The following is a 19,839-nucleotide window of genomic DNA, read 5'->3' on the forward strand; positions in this document are numbered from 1 at the left end:
CAAGATGGATGCTTAAAGCATTATGAAAGCAAAGAAATGGGTCACCCTGGAACAAATCTACCTTCACCTGTCTTTTCTAGGCATAGTTATCCTAGACTCCATTTCTGTAGCATCTGCAATATGTGTTTTCATGCAGCGTTTCCAATACAGTTTCCAATATAGTTTCATGCAGTTGTTGTAGACTTGGCTTCTTACATTGACACACTTCTGTATTACATAGAGGGGTGGAAGGAGAGAATAATAGTTTTGTATGTTTGAATGAAGCGGGTATTGATGGTGTTTCTCTCTCCTGAAAAGTACGTTCATGGCTATGCCACAATCCTTTTGTCAGATGAATCCTCCCCCCACTCTTTCTGTCCACAAGCAGAGATAAGTAAACAGGGCTGCAATCAGAAACAACTCACCTAGTAGTGGAGCACTGCAGTAAAAGCCTCCTGGGGATAGCATTTCTGCTACATCTTAGGACAGAGAGGGACAAGGTTGTGGTTGCAGCTGTGCAGATGTATCTGCAGGGCCCTTCCACACCCACCTATGTGCTACCAGCTTTGACCTCACCCCCATCTTGAGCCTCTCCATTGCAGTTGGTGACAGTGGTGCTGTTACCATGAAGCTACTGCTGTGACTCTACCCCATCAGAGAAGCTGCTCCTAGCTGCAAGCCTATACCCACTCATCTGGGGCTAAGCTCCACTGAACTCAGTGGGATCTACTTTTGAAAAGACAAGTATAGGATTGCACTGTAAATCATAATAACATAGGACCATTGGTCCATCTAGTTCAATATTGTTCACATTGATGAGGATTGAGGGACACTTTCTACATCCCTTCATTGGGAGAACTGCCCATTTTATTTTTATTCTCTGCTTCCTGTTCCTGAACCAGTTGCTGATCCTAACAAATCAGTGCTTGGTTAAGGAAGAAGAAGCAAAGAGTAGAAATAAATGGACAGTTTACCCAAATAAGGGATATAGAAGTTGGAGTCCCCAAGGATCAGTATGGAGGTCTGTACTTTTCAACTTGTTCATCAATAATCAAGATTTGGGGTCAGCAGTGATTTAATTGCTGGTGATATCAAATTGTTGAGGGTGGTTAAAACAAAAATTTTAAAATGATTGTTGGGAGCTCCAGCAACTAGATGATTCACCCACTCTTGAATATTCACATGACTGAACTTGCTTGATCCATGCAGAGATTCAAGAGGTAATAGAGTCGGGGCCCAAAGGCATTGCTGTTTTTTGAGCATATGAAAAGCTAGAAGCTGGTCTTGAGACTTTCTATAGGCAAATAAACCACTGGGGCTCATTTTCTCATGGCTGCTAGCCTTGCTTTTAAGGAGCTGGGACCATGACAGTTTTTATTGGATAAGTTACAATTCAAACACACAGCAGGAATAGATGTTGTAATTCACCCATGATTTGTAAGCACCTGATGTATTATATTAATCAGTCACATCTATGTAAATGTGTGTACACAAAGATTTAGTGCCACCTCTTACAATGTAGTATAGAATTTAATTTTTAATTTTTTTTGCTTGTTTAATATAAATGGAAATAAGAAAGTCTTGACATTAACAGTAGCTTAGCAAATCTATTTTCAGAGAAAGCTTTGATTTGCAATACTGTGTAAATCACTCATTGTTCTTTGAAAGCTATTTCTTCAGCATGAGAGGGTAATATTAAATGGTGATGGAAACTAGAATATAATCATCTCGGCCATTGAGTTATCTCAGATTTTCCAGATGATGCTAATTTCCTAGCAAAGAGGCTACAGGAATGCAAACAAGGCTAGAAGCTACGCAGAGCAATATCCGCCGTTTTACCCTTTAGAAGAGAGATTAGAGAAAAGTGCAAATAAAAGGAAAATCAACTTTAGTATATTAGCAAAATGCCTGTCATTATGATGGGTGAAAGGGCCAGAAGATCACAGGGAGCTCACGGACTGGTATCAGCTTTGACACTAATCCTATTTGAGCATTCAACAACAGGAGAGTGGAGAATGAAGTTACACTCACTTGCCCTTGTCCTGTGCCTCTGTCCGATACTGCTTATGGGATGAGGACCTGTCTGGAGCAGGACAGCATCCTGAAATATACATAATGTGTCCTCATCAGCTGTAAATCTGGACACTCATGGTTCTAATACATAGGGACAACCTCCATGCACTCAGCAGGCTATCCCTGTTAACTCATGGACAGCCTTATGGAGAGGCCAGCATAGGTTCCAGAAGTGGGGGTAAGTCTTGCAAGTGTGGCCCCTTCCTCATGTGAGTATCATTGTGGAACAGGGCATTTGTCACCCCTGTGGCAAAATTGAGGGAATGCCTTGTCAGAGGCAGTAGACCAGGCTTCCTCAAACTCAGCCCTCCAGATGTTTTTTGCCTACAACTCCCATGATCCCTAGCTGGCAGGACCAGTGGGCAGGGATGATGGGAATTGTAGTCTCAAAACATCTGGAAAGCCGAGTTTGAGGAAGCCTGAAGTAGACCTCTGAATACTAGTTGCTATGAAACACTGGTGGGGAGAGTGCTGTTGCTATCACATCCTGCTTGAGGGCTCGATAGGCATATGGTGGGCCACTGAGAGAATAGGATGCTGAACTAGATGGGCCTTTGGCCTGATCCAGCAGAGTGGTAACATTGATGTGGGCACTGATGGGAGATGGCACTCTTTAGAGATTGTCTGTTTCCATTCCAAGTTGTTTTCAAACATGCCTATCCCTTCTGGTTTATGCATCAATCTGTTGTTATTCTTTTTTTAAAAAAGAATCCACATAAATATTGCATTTAGATAATATTAAATAGATATATTTTAATGTATTTTCCCTTAAAACATAAATTACTAATTTATTTAGTCAGTGGATGGGCCAGATTAGTCTCTTCTTTGCCACAATGTTCTTCTTAGGAGCAACCATCCTGTAGCTCTTGGTCCCCTGGCTAACGGCAGAGGCTAAAGTGTTTGGTCCTTCAGCTTCACAGTCACAGGACCACTGGCAGTTGAAACCAAGTGATCTCCCTGACAGGGCAGAAGGCTCACTGCAACCCTCCTTTTCTGACTGATGGACAGTGACAGGCTGATCTCCCCCTTGCCATGATGTTATCCTTGGAAGGCAGGGGAAGCAGCATGCTTGCAATAAATTTCTCCTACTATAATGCATTTTTATATCTTTATCGCCACTAATATATTCATTTTAACACACATTTTTACTTAATATCTGTATTTTGGGAAACATTGATTGGAGAACTACACTGCAAAGCCAGATTAGTGCAAATGTTCATGGATGTCTGTTTCAGTTCTTGTATTGTTTTGGAAAGTGTGAATTTTATACATTTGGTTTTGAATGTGAAATGAACTGAATTTCTCACCATCCCTAGAAGGCGTTCCAAGAAGTGCAGAGAGCCTTGCATTGGCTGAGTAGCATGGAGGTTATTCGAATGTTTAAATGCCAAGGGAAGAAAGGGGGAGAACTCTCAACCACCCCCAAATGAAGTAAATATCTTTTTCCCAGCCAGAAATGATTTTTGGAAGATTTTATTTTGTCCCCACCTACCCAAAGAATTGTTGATAAATTATCATCATCATCATTATTATTTTTTAAAAAGTTTTTTGCACTGCTCTAATTATTACAGTATATGCAAAAAATATGGTGGAAGCCAACTTTCCAAACCATCTATTTTCTGCAAATGGTACATTTTGTTCCCTGCATGACAGACATGATGTTGCACACAGCTCTTCCTACACAGAAATTATCTTGATGTAGGGTGGGGGGGAATGACATGAATGATCCTCTCTAACAATGTATGCCCTGGGGATCAGTGGAATATGATTCTACTGCGCCTCTAACTCAATGTCCACAAGATATATTGCATCTATTCATTTCATTGTATTGCTTAAGAACCACATTTTGAAGAGTTCAAGGGCCACACGATGGTTCCTGAGCTGTGCGCTGGTCATTACTTTTGCTATATCGTTTGTTCTCTGCATAATATATATTTCACTTACTTTAATTCTTTTACTACACAAATCTTTTCCTCGTAGCATAAAACATGAACTTGTTTCTTGACATACTTTCTGAAACCAGTAGTTAAGATTTACAATTTCCATTATGAATGATATCTTGCAAGAGAAAAAAAAACATGACTGTAAGGCAAGCATACATTTTCCATCACTGCACAGCAGTTCGTCTTCAGTGACTGATGTTGTTTGTAGTTTGGGAAAGTAATATTAGAGAAACAACAAATAAGAATTATATTTTAGCAGATACACTCATTGTTCATCCCATATTTTGTTCCATTCTCCAGTAAAGTGAGAGCTTATTACTGCCAATAATGAAGATAAAAAGCCAGTAAACCTTTTCTCATAGCTTAATATAACTATAAACATTGATGAATTACACATAATGAAATAGTCATTATGACAGAATTGTCTTTTAAAATGATGTATTTAGGGGTGAAGTCTATAGCACGCAACATGCAGATAAATACAGACACGATAAATAATGGAGAGACTGAAACTGTAAAATGTGCATGTGTTTCTTTCAAATAAAAATAACAGCATGTACAACTGAGAAAGAACCGAGAAAGGCTTGTTGATTAAAGTTGGGCATGGAGGATTTGTAGAGCATGAATTGAGGGTCAGGTTTTGTACCTTTGAATCATCATATGAGAACGTGTCTCTGTTAGCTATTGCAATTCAGCTGTTAAAATATCGCCTTTGAACTTAGGTCATATCCAGAATGTTGGTTTTGAACCTGACCCATGTCCACATTCCTGTTGAGAGAGAAACGGGGAGGGGAAAACATCAAGGGAGCTCAAAAAATATTGATCAGATTTTGAAATGCACTTCTCTTCAAAAACATTTTTTTAAAAAGCATTGTGTTTTGTACTCTGTAACACTACACAATACCACACTAGGGAACCAGGTGGTTTTGAGTTTTTCTCCAGTTATTGGTGCCTTGTGTCCTATGAGATCTCAAATCCCTGTAAAGCTATGTCCCAGCAATGACAAGGGACAACCACTTCATTCCAACAGCGTCTACCTATAGGACTTCTTTGAGTTATTGGTGACAGTTTCCAGCTCCTCTGCATCTAATATTGCTAATCTGATGGCCCCTCCTAGTCAGAGCCTAGGATGGTGTCTTGACACCGAAAAACTAACTGCTTGCAACCTCCACAGCAGTGCCAATCCTCCCTAGGCAGTTTCTGCCTGATTCAGCCTCACATTTTCTCTTGCCACCCCATCTAGTGACTGTGTTGTAGAACATCTTAAGTGAACCTTCAAAACCAAAAATGTGTGGGATGGGTGAGCTAAAACAGGACATTTCTCACAATGGTAGTTTTCTATACAAATTAAGGAATAAAAGTGTTGGAATAAAAGTATGGTTCACAATAGAAGATGCACTTATAATAAAATGGTGCTTTTAAGTAAGTGACATATTCACATTGCTCTTTATGTGAAATTTAGAGATGTAAGGATAACAGAAATCCAAGAACAAAGGAAGTATTACAAAGTGTAACTCATATGTAGCATTGAACCACCAATTATATGTGATAATTTCTTTGAACTACACTTTACTTTCTCATTTTTTGAGATTTTTGCTTAGAGAATCACTATACAGACTCAGGAAAATTTCATTCTTTTGTGAAGTAGATAGAATCTAAAATATTAGATTCTGAAATATGTGATTTACTATTTTCTTACCTTTGTATTTTTCCACTGGGGAAAAACGTTGAATGGCCAGGCACCTTTCATTTGTCCCAGGATAAAATAAACGAAAGTGTTTGTTCTGTTCTGTTCTGTTCTATTCTATTCTATCTTCTGCACTTGGTCTCAGGTATTCCCCCTAATTAGGGCTTCTCTTCCTTGTATGGTTACAGTGAAGTATCTGAATCAAGGGATTATTAGTTTTCTAGTGTTCTTTATGATACCTAGAGATACACAGTCTCCTTTGCTTCAAACAGTAGAAGAGAACTTCTCCAGCTGACCCTCTGGGCTTTACCCAGACCATGCACCCTCCTGAATCACATCTCTCACCAGCCCTATTTTGCACCCTCCTCATTTTGCCTGGCCTGGAATGTGTCCTTGAACTCTGAAACTGCTTCTTAATTGCCTACACAGAGGACAGAGAGGCAAGTGAAAGAATGTGGGCCATATATAGAAGCTAACCTACTGTGCAAAAGTTAACATTCACATTTATTGCTCTGCTCACCTGTGCTTGTGGCATGTGGTCTCTGTAAGGTTGTCTAAAAGGGAATGTAGCTTTCAGGCCATAGTTGCAATAATGCCATCCACCCTTTCGTTACCTCCTCATAAAATTTATTTTGAGCAATAGAATTTTGGGTTTTGGACCATATTGTCAGGAAAGCAGTATTTAATGTCTGGACAAAATACAAAGACTTATTGGAAAACAAAACTTCGAGGTGGCTGTCCCCTCTGGAAGCCAAGGCCCGAAAAAGACCCAATATGGAGGCCAAATGGCCAAAATATTGGGAAATATTAGAAAAAGACGGTGACAATTGGAAATTGCAGAGTTTGGAGAAAATGGAGGGTAAAGTGCGAGACTGGTTACATGACGCCCAGATTAAATAAGTTTTTAAAAATGACAAAAAACTAGGGTTCCAGGTGGAGAAATCGAAGTTGGAGACAGAACTGTTAGAACCAAAGACTAAGGTACTATCAAGAATGTATAACTTGCTCATAAAATGGAACACACAAGACGAAATGGTTAAATCTGCTATGATAAAGTGGGCACAGGATATTGGGCACAACATTATGTTTGAGGACTGGGAAAGGTTGTGGACCACTGGGCTGAACTTCACTGCATGTAATGCTTTGAAGGAAAATGTAATGAAAATGATATACAGATGGTACATGACCCCAGTTAAACTTGCCAAAATACACCATTCGTCTGATAATAAATGTTGGAAATGTAAAGAAAATGAAGGAACATTCTTTCACCTCTGGTGGACTTGCCCTAAAGTGAAGGCCTTCTGGGAAATGATATATAATGAGTTGAAAAAGGTATTTAAGTATACCTTCACTAAGAAACCAGAGGCCTTCCTCCTGGGTATTGTCGGCCAGAGGGTGTTAAAGAAGGACCGAACATTTTTTATGTATGCAACAACAGCAGCAAGGATACTCATTGCCAAGAATTGGAAGACTCAAGATCTACCCACACTGGAAGAGTGGCAGATGCAGCTGATAGACTACATGCAATTGGCAGAGATGACCGGCAGAATCCGAGACCTGGGAGAAGAAAGGATGGAAGAAGATTGGAAGAAATTTAAAACTTATTTACAAAAATATTGCAATTTGACTGAATGTTAAGAAGGATGCTTGATCATAAATAATTGGCCACCACTAAACTAGATTGGAATCAGATGATAAGTGAGATTAAGGAAAAGACAAACCCTTTGGGAGAACTATTAGATTATATTTAAATGAGTGGATATAAGATTGTAAACAAGATGATAATTTGCTTGAAAAAACTTTTTAACAATGTAAGTGGGAGCAGGGGACGTGAGGAAGTCCAAACAAGTTATGAAATTTTGTGTATGATATAAGCAATGTTGTTTGTTATTTATGCTTTTTCCTTATAAAAATCTTAATAAATATTTATATATATATATATATAAAGAATTTTGGGTTTTGGGGTGGTCGACAGGTGCCCCTTCATACTACTGAACTGAACCTCTTCCAAACTATGCCTGAACTTGCTAACTCTTTCAAGTTAGCAGATCTATGATATGCTGCCAGCGTTAAGCGTTAAGTGCAAAAACTGACTTAAATGTACCTTGAAATGAGAGTGATTGAGAGGCAGTATATATACAAAGGCAAATAGGGGAATGGAACCTCAAATATAAATTGTGCTGCTCATTTTGAGTCACAGGCTATTTCATTAGTCATTGTTGTGAAGATCTTTTGGAAGACAAATGAGTAGTTTTACAAAGTCTAAGGTGTTTTTGACACCTGGGATGTGTGTTTTCAGGGCCCAACCTATATTTGTAATCTGTTTTACCCTTTTTAGTTTTGTAACCCACCCTGATACCAGCTGGTGCATGACTGGTAGTAAACAAAAAACATAAACATAATAAGTGCAAAGTGCTTCGTACTTGTTCTAACCTGGAGTATTTACTTAGCAGAGATAGCTAACCATTTATCCTCCAGGTGTTTTGGGTTCTGAATGCCATCAACTGCAGACAGCATGGCCAATGGTCGGGGATGATGGAAGATTTAGTCCAACAGCATTTGGAAGATCACAGGCTAGCACAGGACTCTGGATTTAGGGGATAGCCAGGTAACAGCAGTGCATATTTCTGCTTATGCATAACCAGGACTTTGGGGATCTTTTCCAGAAAAAGTAGAAGCTCACAGTTAAAAGTCAAGTGAAGTGTTGGTATATTCTGTAGGGATTGAAAGTGCTTGAAAGACTACTCTGATACTTTAAATTAGGGCTGTATGGAGGAAAACCTGGCTTGCCACTCCCCAACTGGCTACATGCTGCTATGGTAGAAGGAGCTGATTAAATGCTTCCTGCCCAGCTGGAAGGCTGCAGTGATCAAAGAGCCTGTCTGCCTCTTCTGTCTTATCAAGTGGCTCAAAAATAAACAATGCACAGAACAAGAACTCTGAATACTGCAGCCTGTCTAGAAGAAAGTGTCAGAAATGTCTGTGCCATGAGATGATTTTTATTATTTTTGGAGACTTGCAGATTTGCCATGGTAAATGCTGTTCTCTGTTGTAAATAATGAATAGAAGAATAAAAGTTGTTCATAGGGCAAAGCTTCTAGAGTTGACTCCATACACATAAAATTTTGTTACATTTCACCCTGGATTCTTCAAGCTTTAAAAATAACCAGTGAATCATGGAACTGTAGAGTTGGAAGGGACCATGAGAGTCATCTAGTCCAACCCGCTGCAATGCAGGAATATTTTGCCCAACATGGGGCTCAAACCCACAACCCTAAGATTAAGAGTCTCATGCTCTGCCAACTGAGCTACAAGATGAACATCACAGAACTTCTGATCTGCCCTTTATTAGACATACCAAGACAGCAAAGAAAGACATTGCTTAGATATTGAATTTTTTTGACATGTCATAGGATCACATACTCAACATGTGCTTGAAGCTAGCTAGGAGAATTTGTTGACGTCTCCCCTCCCTGCAACAAATTTATTTGTAAATGTGTGATTATAAACTTTTCTTGTGTTACAAACCAGTGCACTTACATAGGCCTTCAGGTGTTTACTTGAAATGGGAATTGGTGGAAGGGGAAATGTTAAGTTGAGTAACTTTAGGAAAATAACAAGCCTCATAGTCCTAGTACATGAAGTATAATCCTGTCTATACGGTATCATAAAATATTTAGTCCTCTAGCACATCGGTGGACAGATACACCTGAGGACAACACATGCCCTCTCACTACTGGATGAAAACTGACAATGCTGGAAATTTCTTTGACAACAACTCAGGTATAGCAAGCAACAAGAAGTGAGCATCTCTGCACATATCTGGCCAATGATCTCCCGTCTGCCCCAAAGCATTGGATGCCTCTATGTTTAGCAGGTCATTTGCTTTCACCATTGTACTTGTTTGGCTTCTCACTACATTGAATTTTATGCCATTTTAAAGTTACCTGTTGTGAAGGGTCAAGTGAGCATTTGTGTTCGATGCAGTGCAGTGAAAGAAATTACAGCTGCTTGCTGAGTTTATTTTTACACAGATAAGCAGCATTTCTGGGTGGCATCTAACAAAAGAGGTATTTATAGCTCTTCTCTTGCAGCAGTGATGGATGACAGGATGCAGTTTAACATGTACAAGTATTTTCACAACAATTTCATTTATATACCGAAGTAGCCATAAATCAGAGAATAGATGGAAGCTAATAGGATGAAATTGAGGAGAGACATACATTTGTGTAATACACTTTCCAGTGATGTCCAACCGTAGAAACTGTTTCCCCAGTGAAGAAATAAATAGAATTAAGCACATTGATTTGGGGCATTTCGGTGGCTAGAGAGACTATGCACAGCAGCAGATGAGTGTTTGGGGGGCATCATGCAGCTATAAAAAACTTTCAATTTTTTTGGGAGGGAGGACTTTAGGGATGATAAACATTAACAAACTGAGCTTATGGTGTATAGCTAGGAATGGAAGGTAATTCAGTTAAATATATATTTTCTAAGAATAAAGTAAATTTGCAGTTGGATTTGTTCTGAAACTGACTCACATCTTAGTAATCAGTTGGAATGCTTCCCCATGGATACATCTAGGCTTTGGGTTTTTGTCTTGTAATAAAGTATTTGTTGAATTTGTTTCTTTATTTTTGGTATTTCTAAGCTACCTTTCCTGACTCTGGGCTCCACATAGAGTCTTAAGACAATAACCACAATATGCAACTCCCCCCCTGAAACTACAGCAATTCATTAAAACTCACAATAAAACAACCAAGTAATAAAGTTCAATAACACATCAACCTACACCCCAGGAACATTTTATACAATAAATCCTTTCCATTAAAATGTAAGGAAAACAGTTAAGTTGTTGTTGTTGTGATGGTGGTGGTTGTTGTTTAAAAATAAAGATATAAATCGAAGGAATCAGCCACATCTCTAGCAGGTCAAAACTAGCATTTGTGTTGGGCCCAGACACACAGTTCAGCCAGTTCAGCTATATTAGATAGGATTACTATGCACTATCCAAATGCTTTTTATACAAAAGCTCACTTATCCAAACATGATGAATTAGTATACAAATCTAGCTATACACAACAAAGATTCAGATATCCAAACAGCCAGATAGAAGGTGTCATATAAATGGAAGTTGCCACCTATGCTTTCACAGACAGCAACAAGTCTAGGAAGATGCTCAAGCTATGAACTTGATTCCTTCAGGATGGTGCAACCCTGCCCATTTTGGGTTGGCTCCCTCTTAGCAGATCAGCACATTTCCCTACACACAGGACGTCTATTGTGTGGATGCTACTTTATTTAGAGATGTAAGCAAAAGGTCTGCTTCTCATACAGTATGCTCTGAATTCTCAAACAAAGATGTGCTCTTCCAAGCCCATGTTCCCAGCATGTTTGCACTCTTGTCTCAATGACATCAACGCTGACTTGGTCATGTCCACAGAATGGAAGATGACAGGATCCCCAAGGGCTTGCTTCAGGCACAAGGCCCATTGAGCAGGTCAAAAAACAAGATGAGCAAAGCATTCATGGAACACTCAGGTCTTCTGAACCAGTGCAACAATTTGTACCAAAAAGCCATGGGCATTCAACACAATCCTAGCATTTCTCATATTTTGCAGGTTTAAGTCATTAAGTTAATTACTTTCTTAAATGGCTACCTTGTTGTCCTCCCAAAATTCATGAAATCCTTTGGGACCTTTGAAATCCTAGGGATATGGCCAATTCCATACACTATCTTGCAGGTTAATCCTAGTATTTCCTCCAGCCTAAATTGTTTTACTACACAGTCAATGGATACAAATTGCACAGCCATTTGAACATATGCTCCCTTCCCTAAAACTGAAAGCATTTTGCACCACATTCTCTAACATCTTGTTTAGCTATGCCATGAGACTTTGGTGTGCCACATGCTGCAATATAACATAATGTAAGCTCCAGCAATCTGGAAATGTAACAAAATGTCGAAAAGTTATTTTTCAAGTGCACAAAAACAGGTTGCAGTATTTACAGCGTTGTGGTTGTTCTCTTTGGTTTGAGAATCTAAACATTTACTACGTGGTGAACAAATGAGATGTGTCTAGAAAAGAAATGTGATGACTGGGATTACGTTGAAGTGTTCTCCAATAAAAATGTGCCAACTTCTGTCGGTGGTGTCTGAGCCTCTATGGATTATCAGACGGCTGCAGTGTTCATCTGATGAAATTTCACCACATGGACAAAGTTAAAAGTAACTCTTATGCTCCTTTTCTTAGGTTAAAATGTTATTTTTTTCCAAGTATTTCCTTAAAAATAATTTTTCATAAATTCTTTAATGGGCCAGCTCTATCGTCTGGCAAAATGAAGTCATTGTCTCAGGCAGCAGGCAAATTTGTGCTCCCTGTGCCTGCTTCTTGCTTGTTCTAATAGACTACCCAGACATTTCTACCCACCAAGCCACCAAGTTTGTATATGGTTTCCAGGAACAATCCTTCTTCTGTGCTGTTGCCATGGCTTGTTTGCTCATCTTCCTGCCCCAATTGCTTTTCACTCCTCTGTACTTTCTAGCTATGGTAGCAATTTTTTGACAGCACGGGAAATTGCTTGGGCCATGTTGTCCACCCTTCCTCAGAGTAAGAAAGATGACAGGATCAGCCACAGTCCGATGCATGGCCAGCATTTGCAGCAGCAAAGCAATGGGGGCTAGAAAGCTATGGGCTGGGAGAGGAGTAAACTGGACAGAGGGCTGGTGGCATCTACATCAGGTGGCACAATGTCTTTTTCTGGCACTGGGGTTAATAAACTTTGGTGAGATGTTTTGCTTCTTGCATTGCAAGGGATTGGACTAGATTGCTCTTGGGGCCCCTTCTAATTCTATAATTCTACTTCTAGTCAAAGATCTTACTATTAATAAAAAAATAAAACTGCACAGAATTCACTTGGGCAAATACAAATTATTTTAAGCATAATGGCCTGTTATCTGAGAGCCCTGGATTCTTTAAAGATGATGTAAATATCATGTCCATATTACCCCCTCTCTCTGCCCTTTAATCATATACAGGTGTCATATACCATATCATTTCTCTGAATTGCTTTTGGAACTGACCTCCGTAAGCTCTCCCCTACTCAGATTGTATACCAGGTCTGCTAGTGGCAGTCTTTGCTTGACGGCTAGTACTGCAATAACTTCCTGTGTTCCAAGTTCCAGTTAGATGAGCATTACAGTATTAGGCCACCATTACTACCATTGCTTACTGGTGCCTGTGAGCATGTCCATACTTAGCAAGGACCTTGGTACCCACAATTTCCCCTCCCTTCATGCTGAAATTAGGCTTGAAAGCAGGGTGATGTTGTAGCCAAAAACATAGGTTGTGGTGTGTGCTTGGTTGTGGTGTTTGTGTGTGATGCTCAACATAGTTTATCCATTTTTCAGATATGCCCACAGGATCAAAAAGGTTGGGGACCTTTTAGATCCACATTTGTACGCATATTGAAAGGTATTACCAAGGTCTTCACACTCACTTGTTTGACAACTGTTAAATGCCTTGATTTTTTGTGAATAATTTAAGTTTCTTCCCCACATTTTATATTAAAATATGCTATATATTTTTTCCCCAGGCTACTTGTTGGTTTGGACATTTTACACTGTTAAATCTATTATAACACATATCAAAGTATTTAAAACACTTTTGCAAATTAGGATGCAGTAAAGTTTAGTGGAATGCTTCAAACCTCCATTGTATTAGTTTTTAATTTAATTCTTGTTAATCTGGCCCTGAATAGAGAGACATGAAATATACAGTATATAGAAATTACCTGTTTTTCAGTACATCATTACTATAAAGAGACTCTTGGCCTTGGCAGTCAGATTTTCAGAATTAAAGGTAAAGGTAAAGGTCCCCCTGCCCGTACGGGCCAGTCTTGACAGACTCTGGGGTTGTGCGCCCATCTCACTCAAGAGGCCAGGGGCCAGCGCTGTCCGGAGACACTTCCGGGTCACGTGGCCAGCGTGACATCGCTGCTCTGGCGAGCCAGAGCCGCACACGGAAACGCCGTTTACCTTCCCGCTGGTAAGCGGTCCCTATTTATCTACTTGCACCCGGAGGTGCTTTCGAACTGCTAGGTTGGCAGGCGCTGGGACCGAGCAGCGGGAGCGCACCCCGCCGCAGGGATTCGAACCGCCGACCTTTCGATCGGCAAGCCCTAGGCGCTGAGGCTTTAACCCACAGCGCCACCTGCGTCCCTTCAGACTGTAATTTTCTGTAATTTTCAGAATTACAAAGGGATATATCTTCATGGGGGGACGCAGGTGGCGCTGTGGGTTAAAGCCTCAGCGCCTAGGACTTGCCGATCGAAAGGTCAGCAGTTCGAATCCCTGCGGTGGGGTGCGCTCCCGCTGCTCGGTCCCAGCGCCTGCCAACCTAGCAGTTCGAAAGCACCTCCGGGTGCAAGTAGATAAATAGGGACCGCTTACCAGCGGGAAGGTAAACGGCGTTTCCGTGTGCGGCTCTGGCTCGCCAGAGCAGCGATGTCACGCTGGCCACGTGACCCGGAAGTGTCTCCGGACAGCGCTGGCCCCTAGCCTCTTAAGTGAGATGGGCGCACAACCCCAGAGTCTGTCAAGACTGGCCCGTACGGGCAGGGGGACCTTTACCTTTACCTTTACCTATATCTTCATGACTCATGTTGAAAACCATCAGGCTTGCAGTCTAAAGACATCACACAAAAGGAAAAGGCTTGGGAATGAGGAGGAAAGAAGAAAACTCCAAGTATACATTACAGAAATAATCTAGCACTAATGTTAGCCTTAACACTAGCAACCTTTCCTAATGACATTATTTTTTCAAAGTATTTTCTAAAGCAGAAGAAACAGTTCATAGAATAAGAATACTGATGGCACTCAGAAATGGAGTTTTGGACCTTGATCATTCTTGTGTGGCAGAAACTAGAAGCAGTTCAAACACAGGCCATAAATACATAATGAGCAAACATTTGCATCAGATAAATATATTTCTCTACCTCTTTCAGTGTTCAGTGGCTGAATTGCCATCTGGCATGAATTTCAGATGACTAAAGCTGGAGCACAAACAGTTGCTGCCAACATCTAAAACCTACATGTAAGATGTTCAAACGTCACGCATGCCCATCAGATAACTGATGACTAATTGGCTATTGTGAGTAAGGCAGAGGTTGGTAAAATTCAAAGGTGTTTCACCCACTTGCCACTTCTTGCCACTTACGAGCACTTGAGCATTACGGTGCATGTTGTAACTTGATGACCATTGTCTGACACTCTTTTGTTATCTGGAGGGCAGAAATGTCAAATTTTGGAGACCATTCCACAGATTTTCACAAAGTTAATTAATGCTGATATGTTTTCCCTATCAGAATGAAAGGGGCAACTATTCAGCACATTGGATCTCCTGTATCCAAAACAAATGCAAGAGAGGGAGAAAGAGAAAGAGTTTGTGCACACATTTTGAAGTTGTAGGGTGCATGGGGTACATGTCTCCTTGCAAACATGCCTAGAACCCAGTGGTTGCCTCCCTGAGTGGAGCAGGAACATGGGGACAGTCCAATTTTGGTGTTTTATTTACAACAGGAATGATGGCATCATCTGCTGGCATAGTATCTGCCAGTGGTGCAAGCTGGTTGCAGGTGGGTTAGAGGACAGATGTGCCATAGCTCACAATCCCTTTGTTAGATAGGCTAAACTTAGACACCGACTAGCCCAAAGGTTACCCGTTGATTTCATGACTGAAGTAAACCCAAGTATCCCCAGTCACCATCCAACCATTGCAGCAGCCTTTCCCAGATTACTATTCTATCACTGTCAGAATAACCAGTATGGGAAGCAGTCTTTAGAGAGATAGTTGACAATTTAACTCTTTGCGTGTATAAATCTGATTATTTGATCTGCAATCCATATGAAAAGCTCTCATGCAGTTAAAAGCTGAGAGAGGTGCAATATAATCCTGTCATGAAGAGTGGTGAGTTTTTATAGCACCTTGTAAATTTATTTTCTTTCTAGTACATCCAATTCATTTTATGCACACTGTAAATGCAAGCAGATGATGATTCTATAGCAAAAGGAGAAAAATAATCAGATCAGACAATCCTTTGCAGGGGATAATTAAACAGAAGAGAAAAACACTATAGGTTTCACAAATGGACCTATTGGAGGAAATATAAGTAAAAAATATGATGAAGAAAATAAATATTCTATCCTTTGGGGGGGGGGGAGTTTAATTACTGTGAAATTTTAGAATAATCCACAATAATCCAGACACACAATATCCCCTATAATAAGCTATACATTTCACATTGCAATTTTAATTACACAGCAGATTTTAGGTGTTTACTCTTCCCTCCAGTGGCTGAGTTTGTTAAGACATTTCATAACCTTTCCTTCCTTCATGGCATCTTTGGGTTAAAGAGCCTTCCCCACTTGGTATCCTTAAAATGTTTTATTTTACTGGCATCATCCCTGACCATGTGGCCATGCTGGCTGGGTATGATTACAATTGTAGTTAAAAGTTTCTCAAGGGCTGCAGAATGGGGAAAGCTGCAAGTGAGATTCACACATGATTTAATGTTATTCCCCTTCCTTCCAAACATAGGTGCCAACTCCCTGGGGCCCTGGGTGCCCAAGCACCCACAAAATTCCCCATGAAGGCGCTGGGCATAGGGTTGCCATACATCTGGAATTTCCCAGACTGGATACTACAGCTGGCAGCAGTGTCTGTGTGGAAATTAGTGAAAATGTCTGGGAAAATCCAGATGCATGTTGGCAGTTCCTTTGTTGCCTACAAATTTCAGTACCAGGGCCATGCACAGTGCATGGCACCCAAGGCACTGGGCACCCACGGTCATGGGGCTAGGTTGGCACTCCTGCTCCCAAAACCCACACTGTTCCTACAATATATAAAACTAATATGCCTAATTTAATATCCTTTTTCCTGACAGCTATATTTGAAGGGTGTTTTTCAGGTACGAGGGCTGTGGATTAGCATTTAATCAAGTGAGATCCTTGTGGCTGTCTAAACTGGTACATCCCAAACACAGGTTGAGGTGAGAACTAGGCCAGTATATGCTCTATTTTTTACTTTAAAAATAATAATAATTCAACGACTCATCTGAGTTTCCATTGCATGAAAGGGCCATAACTTAGTTTTAGAGCAAAAGTCCCTACAGATTCTGACATCTCTAGCTAAGGCTGTGAAAGTCTCTCTTGAAACCCTGAAGAACAGCTGTTGGTCACTAAAGACCAGCTTTCCCCAACCTGGTGCCCTCCAGATGTTGTTGGACCCCATTCCCCCATCATCCCCAATCAGCATGACCAGTGGTCAGGGGGAAATAGGAGTTGTATTCCAAAAAATCTGGAGAGTACCACATTGCAGAAGGCTGATGTATTAAGTTAGGTGGATCAAGGGTTGTAGCTCCACATACCATTCAGAGCAAGCCTCTGACCACCACATGGAAGGGGAAAACATCAGGAGAGACACAGATAGTTTGGAAATAAAATGATGGACTAGACAGAATTTTGGTATGATCCAGCAATGCTCTTGTTCTTAGGCTGACCTTGCTATTGACTTACAATATTATCATGAAGAAATATATTGCAATAATGAATTTGAAAATATCTTTATATCTGAAGTGGAACATTATGCAGTGTACTGGATGACAAAGATGATTCAGTTGGGCTTTTTGCTCCATGATTGTTTTATTGAAACTCCTTATTTATTTATTTATTTATCTTCTTTAGGAAAAAAATGAAGAAAGAGAAAAATATTTTGTCGCAGACAAGGTCTTAGCAAGGTTCAGGAATGTTAATAGCTCATATTACCATTCTTTCCCTGCTAATTGCAAAAACACTCAGATATATGTATATAAGCAAGTTTAAAAGAAAGAAGAAGCAAGAAGTGCCAATTGCAGTGTTCAATCATAGTCTCCTTTAGTTTTGCAGTCAGCAGAATATTGCCATCATTTATAATAAAGAAGACTTTGTGTTCTGAAGCTGAAAACATTAACAGTATGCAAATTGGCAAAAATGTATCAACACAGCAGTTCACACAGGTGTATAATATATCTCCGAGTTAACTTCATAATCCCTTGCACGGAAAAAAAACATTCTGGAATGTTGAGGAATTCTGCATGGTTTGGATATTTATCATCAATATAAAAATGCTATAGATTTTTTAAAAAGCGTTTTTATTTGGATAGTTGGTATTAAAAATCAGTGGATAATATATAGAAAAATAAACATATTTTATATAACCTGCCTAGAAAGCCTGCTTAGAATTGTACAGCACATAGAAAGATGCATTCTTGGTCCATCTAGCTCAGTATTGTCTACACAGATATTCAGTGTCTCTTCAAGATTTTGGGCAAGGGTCTGTCCCAACCCTACTTGGATATGCCATAGATTGAACCTGGAACTTCCTGCAGATGAGCTATGGACCTATCTTGAGGCTGTACTCCCTCAGCCTTACTTTATTCTCACTTTATCCACCCTGGCCCTCCAGACACTGTTGGACTGCAGGATCCATCATCCCCAACTATTGACCATGATGGTTGGAGCTGATGGGAGTTGGGAGTCCTTTAATACAATGCATTAGTATGTATCTTCATCCATTTGAATGGTATGTTCAGTTCTATTCAAATTATGTTCATATATACACACACACACACACACACACACACACACACACACTGTATTCAAAATACAGTCAGCACATAAGATGATTGGTAGAATATTATGCTTAATTTGACACCTGGATGACTTTGGAAACTATTTAGAGATACTGGACTTTGTGATACCTTGAATGAGTCTGAAATTAATTCCCTAGATTAGTGAGTGGTGGATGCCATTATATTTGAAGTATGAGTGAGCACACATAACAGCATGAAGCTCAGAAATACCAAGGTTTCCTTGGATTTTTACCATGGACCAATCGAATTAGTATAATTACAGTGGAAGACATTAGAATGAAATAAAATATTTCATAAGGTCATCAAAAATTAAATCAAGAGCAAGAGATTGATATAGCAAGAGATTGATAAATGGAAATAAATAAATAAATAAATAAATAATATTATTGCTAGTCCTTTCCTTATATGTGATCATGGAATACAAGGATCTTTCACAGACACATGGGCCAGCCATTTTATTATATACTATGTCCCTGGAGGAGGACAGCAGGTCATCATGTCCCGTTATCACTCCTCTAGTCTTTTGCAACCCCACGTTCAATGCATCATTTGTTTCGTTTTTAAAATGTAAGCCTTGGGCCACCTTGCAACCTTCACCTTGCAACAGTGAAGATGAATGACTTCTAGTACACACATTCCACTTTGGAATGTGGTCCTGGTGAATTCCTGAAGCATCCCCCTTGAAATCCAAGATGAAAACCAAAGAAAGTAGGCAGGCATTTCCCAAAAGGTTTTTTTTTTTGGGGGGGGGAGCAAATATGCTTTAGGAATGTGGATTTATGAAAGGGATAAAAATATTTACAAATTAATTGAAATGCTGAAATCAGAAAAGGTATCAACATTTAATCCTGCCAACTAGCTCAGATTTCCCCCTCCCTTTGGTTATTCATTTATTTATTTTCTACCACCTATTTAAGATTATGCTTTGCTCTCCTTTTATCCAGCCATGATGACCAGTTTAACACTTCTTCTGTCTCCTTTTTTTGTGGCTTCCTTCTTACCATGTGAAATAATGCTTTGTTAGGTGCCTGGCTTTCTCCACTATCTCTGCAGAAAAGCTACTGAAACAAATATTACTCTTTCCCACTTTGTCACATTCAAAGCTTTGCTACCGGTGCTGGGCTAGAAATGTAAAATGAGTTTCTAGCACAGCACTGACACTTGCATTGTTAATGCGCCTTCAGGCATGTAATTAGCCAAGGAATTTTATCTTTTTTACTCTGTAGTTTGATCAGAATGCATAAGCTCAGAGGAACTCTAAAGTATTGACCAGCATCTTCGATAAAGGGAAGTTATAAGAGCCACTTGAAGGTACTTTCATAAACTTGAGTGCACATCATTAGCTTTCCATAACTATATTAGAGAGGAAGTGTAGCAATAATGATGATTATTTTGGTAGTTCAGCCAGCTCCAATAATGTCATTCGTTTCTCAATTTCCCTTCATTTGCTTTAGAAATATTGCTGGC

The 19,839-nt window shown here is 39.9% G+C and overlaps 2 long non-coding RNA genes across 2 annotated transcripts in view; one reads left to right on the top strand and one right to left on the bottom strand.

Annotated features, from left to right (window-relative positions):
- Nucleotides 1-19,839, top strand: part of LOC310852601 — a 235,323-nt gene that overhangs the window by 71,666 nt on the left and 143,818 nt on the right. The gene's annotated exons all lie outside the window — the stretch shown is intronic.
- On the bottom strand, nt 4,513-5,781 carry LOC310853096. Its single transcript, XR_014568532.1, has 2 exons — nt 5,695-5,781; nt 4,513-4,763 (listed from the first exon to the last, which is right to left on the bottom strand). It is a non-coding gene; the product is annotated as an uncharacterized lncRNA (long non-coding RNA).

This window comes from Podarcis gaigeae (assembly GCF_964106915.1).
Source record: "Podarcis gaigeae genome assembly, chromosome: 9".
NCBI classification, from domain to species: Eukaryota; Metazoa; Chordata; class Lepidosauria; order Squamata; family Lacertidae; genus Podarcis; species Podarcis gaigeae.